General features: G+C 41.7%; 1 long non-coding RNA gene across 1 annotated transcript; it reads left to right on the plus strand.

Annotated features, from left to right (window-relative positions):
- The first annotated feature begins 17967 nt into the window (after positions 1 to 17967).
- Positions 17968 to 22138, plus strand: LOC142140376 (uncharacterized). Its single transcript, XR_012688437.1, has 4 exons — positions 17968 to 18077; positions 20094 to 20152; positions 20559 to 20644; positions 22053 to 22138. It is a non-coding gene; the product is annotated as an uncharacterized LOC142140376 (long non-coding RNA).
- The last annotated feature ends 1248 nt before the right edge of the window (positions 22139 to 23386 follow it).

A 23386-nucleotide genomic window follows, 5' to 3' on the forward strand; every position in this document is an offset into this window, starting at 1 on the left:
GTACATATCTTTAGAAACACTTGATCACATTCTTATGTTTTCCTTGGTGACCTGCCCACCCTTCATCACTGAATGTTATTGCTGAAATGTATTCTCTTAAACTACGCTTGTTTACTAAGAATACCCCTTATTCCTGTAATTGCATGTTTTCATAATGTAAATCATTTTGCTTGAAAAAAATATATAAAATAAACTCTTTCCATTTTCTCATACTTGCTTCTTTATGCCTTTCAATATTAACTTTAGAGATCTGCACAGACATCCGTATTTTTGTTTTGGTTTTGGTTCTAAAGCATCTTATATGTTAGACACCCTACTATAGACAGTGTTGGAAAGTTGGCAATAATGACATTAACAGTATTATTAGATCGACAGTTCAAATGTAGACAGTATTATTAGATCGGCAATAGTATCCCTAACCCTGTAATACTGTCGACACCTGAATTGTCACCTAATATTGTCGACTTTCTGAATAGCGAACAAATGAATGCCTAGCTGTTGACTGCAAAGCAATTAACACAAGATGATAGACCAAGGCCATAAAGTAGTGCAAATGAAATTGTCCTTGGCCCTGAGCACACTCCCACCCATATGTTAAAGAGGATTTGCATAGTATAACAAACCAAGCATGTCATCGACTGGGAATGCCTGTGGCTGAAGTGCTTGATTTGCTTTGGTCCCCACAAAGGAGAACATATTGGCTGTTTGTTGCTGAACTGGAGAATAGAATTTAGCAATTTACTAATGGACATTTGCCTAACAGTGGTCTCCTTCCTCTATTTTGACAATGTCATCACCCTCATGATCATCCTCATCACTGATGTCAAGATGATCATCACAAATATTAGTTCATCCCCACTAGAATCTAACTTTACAATGGTATTCCTCATACAATTTGTAGTTCATTTTAGTGAGCAACAGTTTTCTTACACTTTTGGGAAGTTGTCTCCTCCGATGATCACTTACAATGTTCCCGGCTGTACTAAACACTCTTTTCGAGTACACACTGGAGGGTGGGGATCCATAGCTAGCTTGTAGAAGGGGCCCGAAATTTCATTTTTTTCCTCCCGGAATTCAAAGCGACTGTCTGAGATGCTAATTTGTACATTGTCATGAAAGTAATCCTCCACCATTCCCCTAAAGCAAGGTGTATCAGATGGAAACATGGTAGAGGTATCAATATATTTGGGCATTTTTTTAAGCCTAACAAGATGTCATTAAAACCTGGGTTGACTCATAATCAGTGACAGTAGTATTTGCAGGAGAAGCTCAAGCAGAGAACGTGTCATGTGCTACTTGAGCCGACAGCTTGCTCACATGGAGTTGTTTACATCTTTGAAGATTTGTGTCAGTTGGAAAGAAAGACATTACATATGACAACTCTAGAATCAAGTATGGTTTTCAAAATGTAGTGATCCAATTTCAAGATACAGCAAACCCTTGGGTCTTGACAAACTGAATCAAGAATGTGATCTACAAGGCGGACATACTTAGCATAATTGATAAATTTTATCTCCACCTTCAGCTGCTTTTCCAGAAGTTTACGGTTTAGGGGTATGACTTGACTCAGGCTGGCAGTGTCTGAACTCACTTCATTTGTAACAGTTTTAAATGGTTTGAGTAGCTTGCATAAAACAGAAAGTAAGGTATCATGTCCCCCCTATCCCTATTTCATGAGGATAGTTCTTCGCTTCAGTGTTCCTGACTGCATTACAAGTGCAGTGTTCCAGTCTGCATTGCAAGTGCAGTGTTCCTGATTGCATTACAAGTGCAGTGTTCCTGACTGCATTACAAGTGCAGTGTTCCTGTCAGAATTACAAAGTGCACTGTTCCTGTCTGCATTACTAGTGCACTGTTCCTGTCAACATTTCTAGACTGCTCATTCCTCTGCTATACTCTACAATGAGCAAAAAGATCATCCAGGCTGCTAAGTTCTGTTTCACTCATGCTCCAGCTAGTCCCAAGGGTCCCGAATCGGATCAAGACATTCAGACGACAGTGACAGTTTGTTCTGGCCAAATGGATCCGCTAGGGGAACATACCCCGAGGGAGGACTCTGTCCAAATATTAGCTGAACGCATTGAGAGACAAGAAACTAACCAGGGGCAAATTTTGAGATTGCTGCAGGATGTTTCTACACGTATGGATACCTTGCAGTTATTCCGCAGTCAACCATCCCATACTCCGCCTGAGCCAGTAATACCTGCTTCACTACTTACTTCATCCAGACTCCATCTTCCCACGCCAGCTAAATACAATGGCGATCCGAAGAATTGCCGCGGGTTTCTCAACCAGTGTAGTATACACTTTGAATTATAACCCGGAAATTTCCCCACTGCACGTACCAAAACTGCTTATATTGTTTCGCTACTATCAGGGCAAGCTCTGGCATGGGCATCACCGCTCTGGGAAAAATCTGACCCAATTTTATTTGATATTGATAGCTTCCTGTCTACCTTCCGCAGAATATTCGACGAGCCTGGAAGAACAACGTCAGCCGCTTTAGATATTCTGCGCCTTCGGCAAGGGCAGCAGTCTGTGGGCCAATATGCCGTTCAATTTCAAACACTTTCCTCTGAACTATCTTGGAATAACGATGCTCTTGTTGCGGTTTTCTGGCAGGGCCTGTCTGACCACATTAAGGATGTATTAGCGTCTCGGGACTTACCTACAACGCTAGACCAATTGATTACCACCTGCAATCGGGTTGATCTTCGGTTCAGAGAAAGAGCTCTAGAAAAGAGGAAGCTGAAACACCCCAAGTTCCACCCTATTCAACGGGTCCGTGTACCGTCTCCTTTCCCTGAAGGACCCATGCAATTAGGCAAAGCACGTCTTTTACCCACCGAGCGAGAACGGCGAGTTAGAGAGAAACTTTGCTTATACTGTGCCAGTTCCGGACATCTGTTACATCATTGTCCTCGTAAGCCGGGTAAACACAACCTCCTAGCTGACGATGAGGAAGTGAGCCTAGGAGTGGCTCTTCGCTCCCCACAAGGCAAGGACTGTATTATCCCAGTCACTCTGAAACACGCTCAAGGCTCCCAATACATTTCAGCCCTGCTGGATTCTGGAGCAGCTGGGAATTTCATGTCTGCCAGATTAGCTGCTGAACTAGCCATTCCACTAGAGAAAATTCCAGTGACCATCTTTCTCTCTGCGGTTGACGGTAGCCGTATTCCAGGGGGTACCATTACACATCAGACTTCTCCAGTGACGCTCCAAATAGGAGTTCTGCATTCCGAGTCTCTTACCTTTTTGGTCATCCCAGAAGCCACTAGCCCTGTGGTTCTCGGGTTTCCATGGCTTCAAACGCATAACCCCCATATTGACTGGTCGACTCCACAAATCCTGGCGTGGGCTCCAACTTGTTTCGGGTCCTGTTTACAACGTGTTCTTCCACATTGCTCCACCTCTGATAAGGAAATTTTGCCAGTTCCTTCTGCCTACCAAGAGTTCACAGACGTTTTCAGTAAGCAGGCCGCTGAAACTCTACCACCTCATCGGGATTGGGACTGTCCCATTGATCTTGTTCCGGGTAAAACCCCACCGCGTGGCAGAGTCTACCCTCTTTCTATCCCTGAGACAAAATCTATGTCTGAATATGTAAAAGAGAACTTGGAAAGGGGCTTTATTCGCCCATCCTCTTCACCGGCAGGAGCCGGGTTCTTTTTTGTAAAAAAAAAAGATGGTGGATTACGTCCCTGCATCGATTACCGAGGTCTCAACGACATTACCATCAAGAACCGGTATCCTCTGCCCCTCATCACAGAGTTATTTGACAGAGTCAAAGGTGCGCAAATATTTACGAAGTTGGATCTCCGCGGGGCCTACAATTTGATCCGTATCAGGCGTGGCGATGAATGGAAAACCGCCTTTAACACCAGGGATGGGCACTACGAATATCTTGTCATGCCATTCGGTCTGAGCAATGCCCCAGCGGTTTTTCAGAATTTCATAAACAAAATCTTTCGGGACTTACTGTACCATACTATTGTGGTATATTTGGACGATATCCTCGTTTTCTCCTCTGATATCCTGTCCCATCGCAGACATGTTAAAGAGGTCCTCAGCCGCCTCAGAAGGAATAAACTGTATTGCAAGCTTGAAAAATGCACCTTCGAAGTTGAATCCATTCCATTCTTGGGGTATATCATCTCGGGCACCGGTCTCCGTATGGACCCAGAAGGTGCAAGCTATTCTTAACTGGCCTCAACCATCTACACTAAAGGCAGTACAGCGATTTCTGGGATTTGCTAACTACTATCGAAAATTTATTCGTGGCTACTCTACTGTAGTAGCACCACTCACCGCCCTCACCAAAAAAGGAGCTAATCCTGCCAAGTGGTCTGAAGAAGCCCAATCTGCTTTTCAACTTCTGAAACAAGCATTTATTTCTGCTCCCATACTGAGGCAACCAGATTTAACCTGTCCATTCTACTTGGAAGTTGATGCCTCATCTGTCGGAGTAGGGGCAGTTCTCTCCCAAAAACCAGCTGATGAGCAATGGCATCCCTGCGGGTTCTTCTCCCGAAAATTTTTACCAGCTGAACGAAATTATGCCATAGGGGACAAAGAGCTGCTTGCCATCAAATTGGCGCTTGAAGAGTGGAGACATTTACTTGAGGGAGCTCGTTATCCTGTCACAATATACACGGATCACAAGAATCTGCTCTACCTTAAAACTGCACAGTGCATGAATCCACGTCAGGCCCGATGGGCACTATTCTTTTCTCGATTTGATAGCCATGTCACCTTCTGTCCCGGTTCCAAAAATCGCAAGGCCGATGCTCTGTCACGTTCTATGGTAAAAGAAGAAGATTCCATCATTGTGGATCCACGGCCTATTATCAGCCCACTCAGCATCGCAGTCAGTAGACCCGACAATACACCTCCCCAGGGGAAAACTTTTTTTCCTGAGAATCTGCGTAAAAAATTGCTCCAATGGGCACATTGTTCCAGATTTGCCGGTCATGCTGGCATCCGCAAAACTCAATCTTTCATATTGAGAAGCTACTGGTGGCCTACGCTTCATCAGGATGTTCAGCAATTTGTTTCCGCATGTGGCAGCTGTGCCCAACATAAAAGTTCAAGACAATCTTCAGCTGGTCAACTTTTGCCTCTGCCTATTCCCACCAAACCCTGGACCCATATTTCTATGGACTTTGTTTCCGATTTGCCCAATTCTAATAATTTCAATACCATCTGGGTCATCGTTGACCGATTCTCTAAAATGGCGCATTTTGTTCCTCTCCGTGGACTCCCATCAGCACCTATCCTGGCTCAGCAATTTATAAAGGAGATCTTCCGTTTGCATGGGTGTCCTGAAGAAATCATCTCAGATAGAGGAGTTCAGTTTGTGGCGAAATTCTGGAGATCCTTGTGCCAAGCACTACAGATCAAATTAAACTTCTCTTCGGCCTATCATCCCCAATCCAACGGGCAAACGGAAAGAGTTAATCAAGACCTAGAAACATTTCTCCGTTTGTACATATCCTCTTCTCAAGACGACTGGGTAGATCTGCTTCCTTGGGCAGAATTTGCTCATAATAATCATTATCACGAATCCTCTGCTTCCACTCCATTTCATACGGTCTATGGCCTACACCCCAGGGTACCCTTGTTTACTCCACTTCCTACAGCCTCAGTACCTGCCTCTGAAGTTTTCCTAAAGAATTTTTCAGGCCACTGGCGCCAGGTACGGGAATCTCTACTTAAAGCGTCCCAACGCTACAAAATTCAGGCCGACAAAAAGCGACGAGCCATTCCAAGCTTGAAACCCGGAGACAGAGTCTGGCTGTCTACTCGCAATCTACGCCTCAGAGTTCCATCTATGAAATTCGCTCCTCGCTTTATTGGACCGTTTAACATCTCCCGAGTCATCAATCCAGTGTCCTACAAATTACATCTACCATCTTACCTCAGGGTACCCAACACCTTCCATATCTCTCTCTTGAAACCACTGGTGCTAAATCGGTTTTATACACCCAAACTGGTTTCTCCTGAAGTGCAGACTGAACATGGTGACGAATATGAAATTAAAGAGATCTTGGACTCTCGGTTTCGACATAAAACCTTACAATATCTAGTCGACTGGAAAGGCTATGGTCCAGAAGAGAGGGCCTGGATCAAAGCTTCTGATGTTCACGCTCCATCTCTCATCAAAAAATTTCACCGCAAGTTTCCAACTAAGCCCCAATCTAAGTGTCCAGTGGCCACTCGTAAGGGAGGGGGTACTGTCACAAATCGGGATCTTAGCCGCACTTACCTCATCCGCCGCTGTCATATCACGGCTACCTGGGTCCCTTCTGGTCATCTGCAGCATTCCCGTTCTCCACACCTTCATTTGTAAACAAACACATGCTGTTTGTCCTGCTGCATGGGCACGGCCATCTTGGATGCAGTCAGGTGATCATTCCAAACCAACCAGATTCAGAAGCTGTGATCACATGAACTGATCAGCCAATAGTTGTTTGGGACATCCTATTTAAACCTGCTGCTGTGATCTGTTCATTGCCAGAACAACACACTTCTCTCCAGAGGATAGTTCTTGGCTTCAGTGTTCCTGACTGCATTACAAGTGCAGTGTTCCAGTCTGCATTGCAAGTGCAGTGTTCCTGATTGCATTACAAGTGCAGTGTTCCTGACTGCATTACAAGTGCAGTGTTCCTGTCAGAATTACAAAGTGCACTGTTCCTGTCTGCATTACTAGTGCACTGTTCCTGTCAACATTTCTAGACTGCTCATTCCTCTGCTATACTCTACAATGAGCAAAAAGATCATCCAGGCTGCTAAGTTCTGTTTCACTCATGCTCCAGCTAGTCCCAAGGGTCCCGAATCGCATCAAGACATTCAGACGACCGTGACAGTCTGTGAATGACCTGACATTGTGTGCTAGCACTGGTATGCTGGAAGGATGAGAAGGAGGATGATGAAGCTGGCGCTGCTGCTACTAATGGTGATACACCTACCAATTGGGTTGTCACAGTCATGTTGTCTTTGTTTGACCATTACTGCTTGCCCACATATCCATAGTTAAGTAGATAATCAGTACATTATATTTTCTAGGTACTGAATGACATTTTCTTTAACCTCCCAGTACAGCTGATGAATTGCTGTTCAGGAGAAATGTAATTGAGATATAATTTGGTGGCTTGGACACAGGACCTCAACTAATCAGCTAAAACCTGATGCATTTATGGTGGAAATTAGACTCTCCTCAGGATTCTGTAAGTGTCCAAGTTATTCATCCTCCTCAGTGTTCTTCTCATGCACTAATGTGGCTGTTTTCGGAGGTGACAGACCTACAGTCTGAGCGAGAAAGTGGTGCCTGGGAAGTTAAGAAAGATGCATGTCCGTGTTGAATACTCTCTGTTACAATGGGCATTCTAGTATGATTACCAGCAGTAGAAGGACCCCTATTAGCAGAAAGTGGGCATAGTCTGAGCATTTTATTATCTCTGCGGGTCGTTACCTGGAATGTTAACTATATTAATTCTTTTGGACACATCACCAAATTATTTTTATTATTTTTATTTTAGATTACGTTAAGGAGAATCGCCATCGTGGATTTATTCAGCCATCTACTTCTCCCGCAGGTGCGGGCTTCTTTTTCGTTAAGAAGAAAGACGGCTCGTTATGACCTTGTATAGACTATCGAGGTCTTAACGCCATAACCATCAAAAACCGTTATCCTATTCCCTTGATCACTGAACTCTTCGACCGCATCAAAGGAGCTCGGATATTTACCAAGTTAGACCTCCGCGGTGCCTACAATTTGATCTGGATCAAGGCCGGAGACGAGTGTAAGACAGCTTTTAACACCAGGGATGGACACTATGAATATCTTGTCATGCCATTTGGTTTGTGTAACGCCCCAGCTGTCTTCCAGGGATTCGTCAATAAGATCTTCCGGGACCTGCTGTATGTTTGTGTCATTGTCTATCTAGACGACATACTGATTTTCTCCCAAAATCTTTCTTCTCATCGACAACACGTCGCTGAAGTTCTCTCAAGGCTTTGTAAAAATCTTCTATTTTGTAAATTGGAGAAATGTTCCTTCGAATTATCTCAAATTCCTTTCTTGGGATATATTGTGTCTGGTGTAGGCTTGGAGATGGACCCCGAAAAAGTGAACGCAGTTCTACACTGGCCTCTGCCAAGGATGATCAAAGCTATCCTATTTTGGGCTTTGCTAATTATTATCGGCGTTTTATTCAAGGATTCTCCTCCATTGTCTCTCCTATAGTTGCTCTTACCCGCAAGGGTGTTAATACCAAGTAATGGCCTCCCGAGGCACTCCAAGCATTCCAGTTCCTCAAAAAGGCTTTCTCAACTGCTCCCATTCTTCAAATACCTGATGTAACTCTCCCTTTCTTCCTTGAAGTTGATGCCTCAAATGTTGGATTAGGGTCCAATCTGTCTCAGAAGTCGGTGCAAAAGAAATTCCATCCTTGTGCCTTTTACTCTCGAAGTCTACTGCCTGAAGTGAAAAATTTACACTATTAGGGATAAGGAGCTATTGGCTATCAAAGTAGCCTTAGAAGAATGGAGATACCTGTTGGAGGGGGCTCGTCATCCATTAACTATATTTACTGACCACAAAAATCTTCTCTATCTTCAGTCAGCTAAATGCATGAACCCCCGACAAGCCAGATGGTCACTCTTTTTCTCTCGCTTTGACCATATCATTACCTTCAAACCAGTTTCTAAGAACAAAAAGGCGGATGCATTATCTTGGGCGGTTACTCCCTCCTCTGACCTTGAAGACTATATGGATCGTCCTATACTTGACCCTAAATACGTGAGTCTAGCTGCCTCTTCTGCCAATACTCCACCCTTTGGGAAGACCTTTGTACCTCCCCTTCTTCGAAAAAAGATCCTCTCGTGGTATCATTCCTCCCATTTTGCCAGCCATTCCGGAGTGTGGAAAACATTGGAAATCCTCTCTCGAAGCTATTGGTGGCCTACCATCTGAAGGGATGTCAAAGAATTTGTTGCTGCTTGTGATATTTGTTCCAAATTTAAGTCTTCCCATAGAGTACCGGCTGGGCTTCTTCAACCTCTACCCATACCTTCCAAACCATGGACCCATATAAGTATGGATTTCGTCACTGACCTCCCTCCCAGTAAAAAATGTAATACCATTTGGGTAATCATGGACAGGTTCTCTAAGATGGCCCATTTTGTCCCTTTGGTAGGCTTTCCTACATCTCCTACATTGGCAGAACATTTTATCAAGGAAATATTTCGAATTCATGGGTGTCCGTCTGAAATCGTGTCGGATAGGGCAGTACAATTTGTCTCCAGATTTTGGCGTGCCCTTTGCAAGACCTTGGGTATCCGGCTGTCATTATCTTCTTCATACCATCCTCAATCGAATAGACAGACCGAAAGAGTCAATCAAGATCTAAAGACTTTCGTGAAAATTTTTACTTCAGACAATCAGGACAATTTGGCAGACTTACTCCCATGGGCTGAGTTTGCCCATAATAACACGTATCATGAATCGTCTTACAATACACCATTCTTTGTGGTATACGGTCATCACCTGTCTCTCCCAGAATTTCCTTCCCTCCCTCCCACCCAAGTTGCTGCTGTTAATGTGTTACACCGGAGATTTACTTCCATTTGGGCTCAGGTTAGGTCCTCCCTGAAGAAGGCATCCTCGAGAGATATACATTTTTTACTTATAAAAAGAGGCGAGCAATTCCGGCATTTAAAGTTGGAGATCGTGTATGGCTTTCCACCAGGAATATCCGCTTGAGGGTTCCTTCCATGAAATTTGCACCACGTTTTATCGGGCCATATAAGATCACTCATGTGTTTCAAACTATTATTGCCCAAGAAACTTCGCATCTCAAACGCTTTCCACGCTTCATTACTCTCATCATCAACCGATTTTCAGTTCCGTCATCGACACCTCATCCAGTCCAACTTCAACAGGAGGAGGAGTTCGAGATCACTCATATCCTTGATTCAAAAATTTCCAGAGGGGTTCCTCGCTTTTGGTCCATTGGAAAGGTTTTGGTCCGGATTAGCGCTCTTGGATCCGTGCTGCTGATCTCAATGCTCCGGCACTCCTAAAGAGGTTCTATACCAAATATCCAAGCAAACCCAGTTCTAAGTGTTCTGGTCCCACCTTTAAAAGGGGGGTACTGTTACTCTCCAGACTGCTGGTTCCTCTGATTCAAGATCTAGGTCTCTCTTTGCTCTGCCGGCACCTGTCTTGCGCCGCGGCTGTCCGCCATGTTGACCAGGGGTCTGCACATGTGCAGATCTATAGGACTGATAAAACCTTGTTCCTCTCCTCATTGGATGATTAATTACTTCTCACTATTTAAGACACCTGCTGCCCTACTACCTTTGCCTGTTCTTGGTCCTCATTTCTCTGAGGTAACCAAGGAGTTCATTGCTCCTGTTCGGGGTTCCTGCCTGCCGTGGAAGCTCTCCTGCACTTCAGAGGTAATACCTGTCAGCCGCAGATCGTTCCACGCTACCTTGTATCTTACCTGCAATCTGGACAAGTCTCTACTCCACGCCAGTGGTAATACCTGTTAGCTGCAGATCATTCCACGCTACCTTGTATCTTACCTGCAATCTGGACAAGTCTCTATTCCACGCCTGTGGTAATACCTGTCAGCCGCAGATCGTTCCACGCTACCTTGTATCTTACCTGCAATCTGGACAAGTCTCTACTCCACGCCAGTGGTAATACCTGTCAGCCACAGATCGTTCCATGCTACATTGTATCTTACCTGCAATCTTCCTCCATGTTAGTGACATATCTGTCGGCTACAGTTCATCCGCATACTAGTTACTCCTGAACTACCTATTCCCTGCTACTACTGGTCATTACTCTCGCTGTGTCAGTACAGCACCTACTACCCAGAGACTATCTACTCTCCTGGCGTTCCTCCTGCTACCCAGCTCAAGGAGGTCCTTGCTCCCATCGTGTATAGCTGTATCCGTCAATTTACCATATTCCCCAGAGGGCCGTGACCTGCACAATGGAAGCCGCTAAAACCCATACTTCCTTGCGGGAGTTTTTGGAGAAGACCAGCCGCTGTGTTAGACTCCGTGCATCTGGTGAGTAAAGCTCTATTCTGGTAAATTATGGGTCGAGACTTCTAGTGACGTGACAGTTACTAGACACATTTTCAACAAATACACAGGCAATACTGTGAGCACTACTGTTAGGTGCACACAGTTCTGCCTTCACAAGCAGTACAATGTGAAGCAGGACATACCTCTCAACTGTCCTTGCAGTCAGACCAAATCCTGACTAGGCGGGACAGTCACCCACCAAATTCAGGACAGTTGGCAGACTGTCCTGCTCTCTCCTACCTGACTTGTGGCTGCTAGTGTCTTTAGATCAGTTGCTGCTTGTCTGGATCCTGGAATATTGGGGGCCCTATTTGGAAAAAACAATGGGTACATGAAATTTAAAAAACTACAACCAGCACCGCTAGTAAATCAATATAGCACCCACGTTTTAAAATTAGGCCTCACTACAGCCCCAACATCAAAATAATAGTATTCCCATTTAATAAATATACCTATTTCCCTCCCTACATACAGCCCCAGCAATAAATTAATAGTATTTACATTTCATAAATATACCTATTTCCTGCAACCATCACTGCCTTTAAATTCATAGTCACATTTAATAAAGAGACCTCATTCTCCCCAAACCACCCCATCTTAAATTAATAGTCCCCACTATTACATTGCCCCACCATTACCCCGCAAACAAAATAGCACCCATTAATTAGCCACCATCTACCTCACACACTACATTGCCACATTACTGTGCCCCTTCATCATCACCAAGCTGTGCCCCCTTATGATCACACTGCGCCCTCCATGCTACTTTTACCCACTTCATCACATTCTGCCTCTCTTCGTTTCTCCACTCTTTTACTTACCTCTGTATTTCTTTTCTTCTCTTTTCTTTCTTCTCTCTTCTTTCTTCTGGGCGCCGCTCCTAACTGATTGTCGGGCGTGATGCTGCCCGACATTCAGTGCAAACAGAGGAGGGGGGGGGGGAGAGGGACGCTGGGGCCCCGATCATGGGAGTATTTGTATACTCACATGCCCCCCGCTTCGCAGATGGAATAAAAAATAATTGAGTGAGGGCGGTCATGTGAGTATACAAATACTCACATGATCGTGGCGCAGGGTACCGGACCGGCCCACACAGCCATCGGCCCATCTGGCAAATGCCAGAAGTGCCAGATGGCCAGTCCGGCCCTAGTGAGAAGGGGCAAATTCTTTTATATTTTGTATGAAGCTCCTGTTATACTGCATAACAATGGTTAGACATTTTTAATAGGTTATTTGCTAATAGCAGCAATATCTGGGAAGGAGTATGTGCTTATAATACATAGAGAGCAATCAGTTTCTTAATGTAGAGTTATGTGAATATAGACACCCTATTTAATTAAATAATTCATGAGGACTGCACATGCATTTCTGGTAAGTTGTGTATAAAATAAAAGCTTTAGTAATTTTCTGTTTAGGTTTAAATTGAGTATTTTTCTTATTTTCTCTTAACTTTTATTTCCCATAGTGCTTAAGATCCTTCTCCACCTCCTCCTTAGGCCAGCTGCTACACAAGCTTCCCAAAGGGCGCCACACACATGCACAGCACTGACTACTAGTAATGTGGGGGCCACGGTTTAGTGCATACATGAAGCATTGCATCGCAATGCATCAAACATGTAATGCCCAATACCCTCCCCAGGACTAGTACAAGAAATGTGGTGTTGGTACGGAACATTAAACACCCCCATTGGTGTTTTGCCAATGGGACTGTGGACAGCGAACAAGGAACGTGTATTATTGTGTATAAGACATGTATTAGTCTGTGTGTTTGTGTGTATGAGACATGTATTAAGTGTTTGTTTGTGTGTATGAAACATGTATTAGTGTGTGTTTGTGTGTAGGAGACATGTATTAGTTTGTGTCACGTTTTGCATAATAGGCACAATAGAGGTGAAAGTTTGGTTATTTCTGTCTGTGAGTTCATTTTCGGGGATTACCTTTATAACTATTTGGGGTCGCCCCCCCCCTCTGGACTGTACATTGTGTTACTCCCCCTTTTACTTATATGTTCTCCCTCTCCCTGCTGCTAGTCTTCTCATCTGCTAAAACCCCTGTCCCCCCTCCCTGCTACCTTTCACCCCATGCTGCCACTGGCCCCACCAACACATTGCTCCTCCTTCTGCCATACATCACTGCTGCTGTACCTCACCTGCCACCATTCTCCCCTACCAGACGCTACGCTGCTCTCCCTGCACAACTGTCATAGCTGCACTGGAGACATCAGAAGAGAGAAAACAGAAGAGAGAGCAAAAGTAAGAAAGTGGGGGTTCACCCCCATTTCACTATTACCAGCACTAGGCATTGCCTGTCTAGGCTAGTTGCACTATAGCATGGAATCCTGCTGCATGGGTTCCCCCTGTGATAATAAGATTTCTGACAGAAATCTTAAAATCCATCTTTATTGTGATTAACGTTTGGAACATGTGGAGGACATAAATCAAGCTTGAAAGAGGACATATACATCTTATTAGTCCTTTGTCTTTTTAGAACTGTGAGTGCCAGCTCTGTTACCATCAGTTATTGTTTTACAATATTTATTGCACACTGTTTGTGGATTGTGTGTGGGCATACAGAGGGCTGCTTATGGTTAGCCTGCGCAGATATACTAATCACTATTTTGTATTACTATTCCCCCTGTGATAATGGCAACCAACCCCAGAGTAGTCAGCACTGGGAAACATTCCCTAGGGAGATGTGACCCTCCAATGTACTTTAGTCCAGCGAAGTAGTCACCTGTGAAGAGAGTGCAGACACTGTTAGCTTGAGTCAAATGATTGCCTTAATTATACTTTTTGAGAATCAGCTAGAGAAATTGAAGGATGAAATGAAAGCAAATACGCTAGCTATATTGTAATTGTAGATCTAGGACTTAATTACTTCGCCAGGATCCAAGAGCTATCAACATCTTGTAATGATGTCTCCTCCTTCAGTTTCTCTGGCAACTGCTTCTCGGAAAAAACTTAGCTTTCCCAAGACACCCAGTGGAAATGCAGATGAGTCAGCACAACATTTTGACATTTGCTCGGCTGTAAAAGAATTGCCCAAAAATTTTGACACCTCTGCCATAAAATGAACTACAAATTCCACGAGGAAGGCCATTATCGGCAATTACATCAAAGTACAGACTTCTGTTATTGTGGATTTCAGAGGGGATGAATTAGTATTGTTTGAGGAAGATGTACACAATGATGAGGGTGAATATGATGACAGTGTAGATTGCAGGTGCTGAAATCTAGCTAAGAGAAGGGAGCTACCTGATGCTGGTATGCCTGGTAATATTTTGGATAGAATGGCATGTTGACAATTTTATGTTTTACTACAGTAAACTTTCACCTTTTTTAGAGAGGTTTTTTTTTAAAAAAAGGTACAAGCTTTTTATTAACATTTTTGTTTCCCTGACTTAAAACCACTATGCACTTGAACATAGGCTTTAGCACATAAGATAGACGGATTAGTATCATCGTGAATGAGACTGGAGAGTGACAACAACAATGTCACCCCTCCTGTTTCTGTATGAGCTATGGCACAGTAGAATGTCACTGGAGACTTTTAAGAACACTGACAGCCCTATTATTACAATTTCTGTTTCAGCACTGAACCCTGCCACCTCTCCTGTTTCTGAGTGAGCTATGGTACAATAAAATGTAGCTGCAGATTTAGACCAAGCCAGCCAGGCTTATAATTTATCTTTCAGCAATTACAATTAGCAATGATGAAATGGAGCTCTTCTCTTTGTGTATAACCTATATAACGCAGTATAATTTGCCTGCAAATTTTACAGACAAGCCTGCTTGTCTTCCTATTCATCAATGACTCTTAGCAATGGAGCACTCGTCTTTGGGTGTATATTAGACCCTACACTTAGTAGTGCAAATTCAGAAAAAAAGACTGCAAGGACTGGTAGATTAGTATTACAGTGACAAATTCAGCAATGGACCTCTTGTCCTTGGGTGTATATAACACCATACACTTTTTGTACACTACACCTACTTTCTTTCTCAATGAATCCTACCTCTTCTGTATCCCTCTCTCAAATGGCGCTAGATCACTGGGGAGGACAGTATTTATACATTCCAAAACTCGCGAGATTCGAGATCTGATGATGTCACAATGACTTGGCTCGGTACTCGGATCCCCTAAGTTCGGGTGGGCTCGATTTTCGGGAAACCGAGCACGCCCATCTCTAGTTCAGAGTGAAACACTGAGATGTTAAAAGCAAAAAATATATTCATGTTGTAAGGTGTTTCTCAGAGTCAAAGAATACCCTATTTTTTGGCCGCTTATTAAAGGTGTCAATGATACTTCCTCTCAAACAATTCCATTTAGATGGAAAGACTTGGGATGTTAAAAGCAAGAAATATATATATTTTTGGGGAGGTGTTGTGCTCAGAGTCAAAGAGCGCCATGGTTTTAGTCCGATATATTCTTCAGATGTCACTGGAACAGCCCCTCACACAGTTGCTTTATATTGAAACACTTTGGATTTTAAAAGCAAGAAACATATTTGTTTATTGAGGTCTGCTGTTCAGAGTCATACAGCACCCAGCTTTGTCTCCAGTCAGATGTCTAATCCTAATACATGATTAATCATTCAAGTGTCAAAATAGTGGCATTTACATAACATGTGACAATATATAGTGGAGAAGAAATATGGGAAGCTACTAAATGTAGCAATTTTTAGTAATTGAGCTTTTGATTGTAGAGTTTGTCCATCACAAGAAGGACACAGAACTAGCTGTTGCAGCAATGATGGGATCAGTGAGCATAAGGGTGTAAGCTGTGTACATCTAATGGAGGAAAAGAGTGAGCCAATGGGGGAGTTTGTACATTAATATGTACAGGTAGAGAATCTATCACTGTAAATGCTCGGGACTTTTATGCATAAGAGATATTCTTATAATTTGGAGCACCAAGCCCGTCACCTACATTTTACAAAATACCTATTGTCTTCCCTTCTTTATGAAATTGAACAGCTACTATTACTTATGGTGTCATTTTTTGTTTTCAACTTTTTTTTGGATAGACAAGTAGGAGATCCCATACTTTTTCATTTATGATATTGGAAATACCTTGATTGTACTTAATTTTATAAAATAGTTTATAGAATATTACTGTAAGTTTGGCAGGATTTGCACAAACTGTTAAGGTGAAAAGTGTCCCCCATATTATATTTTTCTGTTTTACTACTTTTTCTGTAAACAATGTATTGTGCCCACATGAGGGGCAGTTGTGACGTGTTTCCCAATCTTCATTTTCCTTAAATGCTGAGTGAATCACTTAGTACTGTGCACTTCATGTTAGGGAAGATGGGAGGGAGATGTAGGTGGTTGGAGGGAGGCGCTAACTAGGCCCATGTGACCCTTAAACTGGCCCTGCCCATAGCAGCCATACCCTCTGCAGTGGCATTAGTTACACCACTGCTGATACCATTTATGAATTGATGCGAAAATGCCCATGATCAGGGACCTAAACTAGGTTAACTGTTAATGAAAGTTGTTTAGATAACTGTAGATTAGCTGCAGTGACTTTCAATAGTTCTAAAAACAGAAAGACTGGAGTGCATATAACAAAGTCTTCAACCATAATCACTGTCTCATGTCAAATTTGTGATAGGTTCCTAAATAGAGTTGATAGATTAGCTAGATATGTAAATGTGTAAATGTTACTATTAGTTCCTTTATATAATGCAGCATTTAGCTCTAGTGGCCCTTTAAGTCTAGTTGACACCATGGCAACAGCATTAGAACCTCAGTCATCATCACTGCATGGCAGGTGGTCAAGGTGACGTCAGTTGTATATATTCAAACTGGCCGTGAGCTCTGGTGGCAGACAGCTCACACATCACTGTGACTGGCGAACCTAGAGATTCATTGCTATACTGAGAGATTTACTATCTGCGTATTGTATACTACATAACTTATTTTATACATACATTTATATATATATATATCTTTATCTTTTATTACATAATATATTTTTAATTAGATCTGTTAAGTTATCTGTAGTATAGCATTTATTTATAACATATATTGTGGTTTTAGTTTACTTGTTTAGTATTTAATCTTGTATAATATAGTGTATCGTGCTGATTGTCCCTATATTTCTATATTTATTGCCCATTTTAACCCCCACCTTCTTTTTTAACGTCTTTGACGTTGTTTGCCGGGTGTGACGGAGTTGCTGAGAATGGACAGGAGGTAAGTGCAATAAGTCAGTCACTACAAATAGTAGGTTATGGGAGGAGTAGTAGAAGGGGTCACTCTGGTAAGAGGCTAAAAACATTGTGATGTTAGCTGTGGGTATAGTGTCAAATATTATGCAGACACATAATATCACTAACTGAGTGTATAGATGTGTAACTAAGTGTGGTATAGACAGTTATAGATCAAATATTCTCCATAAAAATGTAAGCAAAAATAGAGCATTCATCCATGCACTCAGTGTGCTGATATGACCCTCAAAATGTGTCCATATGCAAAAACTAGCTTTCATTTTATGGGATAAAATATTTAAATAAGAGTGAAAGGAAGAAGCTTTCACATTTATAGGGGAATTACCTGACTTGCGGGTGGCTGCAGAGGTTCTTTCTACCTGCAAAACTATTGGATATTTATGGGTGCTCAGGAGGTGCCAGTAATCAGGAGTTGCTGCTATACTTTTACTGGTGCACTCTCACTCTCATTATTCATTTACAATATAAATGAGGCTGGAACAAATAGTACTAGGAAAAATTTACAATTCTGCATAGAAACATTGAACTACAGGGTGCATTTATGGATGCTAAATCACTTATATTTAATTTAAAAACTAGTTTTCATTCAATAAAAGAATGTATCATAACAGGACAACAGAAGACAACCTGAACCCTGCAAAGAGAAGGAAACTATATGTAGACCAGAGACAACCTCGCACTGCTAACCCTTCTCCTAGCCTGGGACAAGTGGAGAAAGCGGCATTTTACAAATTGCTGGGTATGACTTATTGTCTTAACATGTATTAATATTTATTAAGGACACAAACATTTTTTAGGACCACAATAGACACTTGGAAAACAATAAGTTTGGTTATGCAAAATGCATCCACACTGATGCCGTGGAACATGGGAAATCTGGCAGAAAAATGTAAGCAGTAGGACAAGCACCGATGGGGGGATATTTATGCATTAATTTGCAAAACCAAATAATTTTAAAGTGTGAAGTAGAACGTGTACAACTATCGGCTTACCACACAATATCACCTTAGGCATTGACAGACGCTGTTTTTAAATACCAAATGTCCCTCTAATGAGAATAACCCATAATCAGTTTGAAGTACACAAGTCCCTCAATAAACCATGGTGTCCATCATCCGTATGCGCCACTGCAAGGGATTTCAATGGGAACATTCTGGGAATGCTCCTATATCTGCTATCTTGCCAGTGGTAAATTGAGATTTTAGCTTCCAAATCGCATTATATGTTTCATAATGAAATATTTTGATTGGAAATCACATTTAAGACATTGGAGTCCACAAAGTTTCTTGATTGGAAGGAGAAACTTTTCAACTATTTCTTTATATTTTAGTATAATGTTGAACATGGAGAAAGGATACAAAGGGCCACAATACATGTGGAGGGAAACAACAAAACAAAATAGCAGCAATGTCAACATAATGATAAAATATAAAAACAACAGCTATATCTTCAAATAATATCACCCTCTCCAAAAATAAATACCCAAAAAAATAATTTGTTGGGTCGTTCCACTTCCCCACACATAATGAGGGAAACAATGTAACTTTATATTAGGCGCACTAAGTACTTGTAAGTAAAAATAAAATTATTTACTTCAAGTTCCAAATTTCCTGAAGCCAAATTTGGCTGAGAGGGGGTCCAAGACCTTAGGGACAATCTTTGGGTGAGGTACCTAGTGTTTATATTTATGGGCCCAGACTAAAAGTTTGCAGTGCAGGAAGTTGGTAAACATCACTACTTTCTTATGGTGTATGTATGCACTTAAAAGAGCTATTTGAGCCAATAAATACCCTTACAAGTAAGAGGCTGCTAGTTCCTTTGAGGCACCTGTCCCTGCTGTGTTCTGGGATAACAGATGAAAGAGCCTATTTTAATCCATCCTGGGCTATCCTGCATGGAGCCCAGAGTCCTGAGTCAGCATTCTCCTGCTACCTTCAGTCTTGATCCACAGTAATAGGTCAGAAAGGATTCAGTCAACACAACCAGTAGTAAAAAGGAGCGGCAGCAGCTACACAATCGCATACTTGCCAACATTTCATTTTTTTTTTCCGGGAGCTGCTAGTAGGAGGTAGGCGTGTAGGGGACGGGGCCCCGAAAATTGCGTCATTTTAGCCCCGCCCCCATTACGGGGCCAATCGTCGCGATTCCCGGTGAATCGCGGCGTTTGAACCGTTTTCTGCCCACTTCTGGGCAGATCAGGGAGTTTGCCACACTCTCTCTGGAGTCCGGGAGAGTTGGCAAGTATGCACAATCGCTAGAAGCATGAGTGGCTCAAGGTGCCTTTAAAGCAACCTGTTGGAGCCAGTATACCCTCCTACAACTGGGGATATCACGTTGGTGTCCAGTTAGCACTCAAACTTGGCGAGTTGCTGTTTTAGCCAATTCGTGCCAGTCAGAGTGATGATAACTAGCTTCTGACAACCAGCAAAACCCTATAAACCAAGGTGGCAGAGAAAACCCATTGTATCACAATGCGATTTCAACTTTATTATGACAAAATTCCTTTGGAAGGTTTTGTCTAATATACTACATTACTACACGTATAACATATTGAATACTATTTTATAAGTAACTGTATAGAAAAGCAGGTGTCCATATCAACCAATGAGATGCTGTCATTTTCTAGTAGTTTATACATGAAAGGAAATGTCTGAATGGCAGCTATGGGCAACATCAACTCTTCTTCACAGTTACCTGCAGAAAAGTTACTATAAATATCATATGACACTTGAACATTTCATGCTTATCATTGCAGAGCACCCTACCATCTACAGCTTTCTGACAATGGATTCGTGCCTGAGGATGTCAGACAAGGTATTTATTTCAATGTTACTTAAGCATTACTATTTTCTTATATTTGCATTCAATCGTGTGTAATATATAGAAAGTTAATGTATGATTGTTTTGATTTGGTTACCAAAGACTGTCTCTTCCAGCAAGAGGTTATGTTGTGTCTAAGGTTATCTGTAATGTGTTTATACACTCACCTACATTCCTGATTTAAAAATCAGGACATTTTAAGCCATGTCCCTGATCTGCTCAGCCCACATATAGATCCACCAATATTATGCCCGCAAATCCTATAGCCATGACGCCAATTTTTGGGAACTCAGCCTTTTTACTAAAGAAAATGGGACAGAGCCAGTGGACAATAGGACTGTTGGAGGATATACATATGCATTTCTTCATTCTGACTATGTAACTGGTATTTGTATTCTAGTACTTACTGGCAATGGTGTTGGTGTACTTCCGGAGAGCCGGCCTATCTGTGAGGGAATACACCTGTGTAAATTTTTACTCCGCACTGTAAGTATTAACCCTCGTTGTCTAGTCATATACAACTGGAATACAACATAAAATATGTCGCAGAAGAACATATTAGCCAGGGTCATGTTTTATATAGTCACCAAGTAAATCATTTACTACATGTCCAGACAATAAAGTATATTGTGTTTGAACTAAACTAAAGCGCCCAAATGACACAGGAACTATGGGTATGATATCAGTTCACAGCAATGTACAGGATATGTAATACATAATGAGAAAGATTCCCCTCACTCTATTTAATTTGCTATAAAAGAAAAGTAAAACGTAGGCAGCTTTCAGCACTACAGGGCAGCACTCTGGGGTATATTTAATATTAAAAGACTTATCATGGCCATAAGTCTAATCTTTTATCTCAGTTTATAGTGACAATATACATATACTTATCTCAGGGCTTCAACATTAATTTATCAGTTGAGAGATACTCAGCTGTGATAGAGAAAAAAATGCAGAGTGGTAAAAGTTACTTATCGCTCTAGATACCCCTGTTCTCCTCTGAGCATGTGCAGGGGGCCCAGCACACACGTGTTACTAGGAACCCTGATATTACCACATACCTTCCAGGCATGCAATAAAAGATATCTATTGCCAATAAATTAACCCCCCGGCTTCAGCTCCTTCTCCTCTGTCCTTCCCAATCCCCCGTTGTATAACAACCCCCTGCTCATCTTCTATGTATACTCTCTACCATTTCCTGCTCCACTAATGCAATCATACAGTTTAATAATCACACAAACCATTGTATTCCTAACTTAATATATTTTGATTTTGATTCATATTTTTTAATAACCACTAGTGAGCTATATAGTAAGAATAATTCACTAGGCTTTCGATATATCTAGTGTTTGGTTCTGAACCTCTATATATGTTTAATTGTTGGTTTATTGTTATATTTCTGTCTGTTACCCTTGTTCTCAATGTTATTAGAATAACAATAAAACTGAAAATAAAGATATGAAAAATATACACTGTAGATATGAAATATGTTATATTATGTCTGCCCTGCCCCCATAAAATACTGTTAATTTGTGTTGGCAGAAGAACAGCGCCATTTATTTCTAAAATCTATTTACTAATGATATTTGTAAATGCATTCCTTCTATTAATGCCATCCTGAGATGTTACTAACAGAACAGTGATTGTGTTGGATACTTGGATACATGATAAATTATACTGGAGTGGTTATTGTTGGTGGAAATCTCATTAACACATTAAGCAGAGTAACAAGATTTCTTTAGAGCATTTTCACCAGAAGAGGACTCTACCTCTATGATAAATACACCTTTGTCTGTTCCACACCACAGTGTATTTATAGCCTGCACATGTTTTATACACCTGGTGACTGTATGACAGAAATGTATCTACTCCTTATGGTCTTCTGTTTCTGTAGGGTGCTTGCAAATAAAATGGAAGAAGAAGAACCATGGTACCGCACAATCTATTCCTATGCTGCACAACTTATACCATTCCAGATGTTCCTGAAGCATACCGAAGCCATGTGGGTCAGAATGCAGCTCCAAACACTTGTGACTCTGGAGCAATGTGAAGAGGTGTGTAAAATAGTAGGATAAGTAGAAGAAATTCATGGACCACTATGGGATTCAGCAGAAAAACATCTCTTATAAGCATTGTACAGTGTAATGTATCTGAAAACAACATGTTGCTCCAATTTAACAAAATTAACTTACAAAGCAATTTGGAATAGTAATAAGTATTATGCTTTACACAGGGATGTTGTTTAAGTATATTCACACAGTGGCATTACTAGACTGTGCCCAGGGTTGTAGGCTCATTGTCCTGGGTCTACTTTCTGCCCATTTTTAATTTTCCTATCACTGCTCAATGAGCGCACAGCTGTCAGCACTGTACCGCCAACAACTGGGTACAACAGAATACATGTAATTGACTCCCATATAGGAGCAAGGATGAGGGACGTGCTTCCTAATGACACCATGTGACATTCTTCAAGGCAACCTCACATCTCATGTCAATGGAGTCGTCATACAGCATGGGAGAAGAATGTAGCACCACATGTAGACAAGTAAGGACTGCAGCTGAGAGTAGCATATTGTTCACCCACAGGTTCAGTGATGTCACTTGATGGGATTCCTTCTAAACTGATGTAATGTGTGTGGGGATCGGTGCACATAATTTTTATATTGGGTTCTATTGACACAGTTATAGCATATGGGAAGCTCTGAAACAGTGGTGGATTAATTGTAATACCTACCAGGTAGAGCTTACTGTCAAGCTGACATAAAAGTGAGTTCTCTCATAAATTGTTATTGACAGTTAAATAACTACTGATAGGGCATTTCAGCTGTAAATAACTACCAATGGGCATTTCAGCTGTAAATAATAAATTATTGAGGTAAAAAAGACTATATATGAGCATAAAGTCAAGTGGGAGACTGGTCTTTCTAGGGAATTTTCTGCAATTGAAAACAGTAAACTACCCAACATTAAGGAACATTAAACAAAATGAAATTGTCCCTCTGTAGATGGGGTGTCTCTTAGTGTTTCCTAGTATTATGCTCTGAATAACTAAAGGGTAAAGCATTTGCTCAACAGGCTATTGTCATATTGTCACTTGGAAAAATGGCAAAAAAATTTCAGTGAAGTTAAATTTAAAGATTAACGCTTTTCTCACTGTGAATGTAAAGTTTTTTCAACATTTTACTATTGTCAAAATAAACTAAAAGCACTGTATTCCTGAACAATGGA

This window comes from Mixophyes fleayi, chromosome 2, assembly GCF_038048845.1.
Source record: "Mixophyes fleayi isolate aMixFle1 chromosome 2, aMixFle1.hap1, whole genome shotgun sequence".
Taxonomy (NCBI): Eukaryota; Metazoa; Chordata; class Amphibia; order Anura; family Limnodynastidae; genus Mixophyes; species Mixophyes fleayi.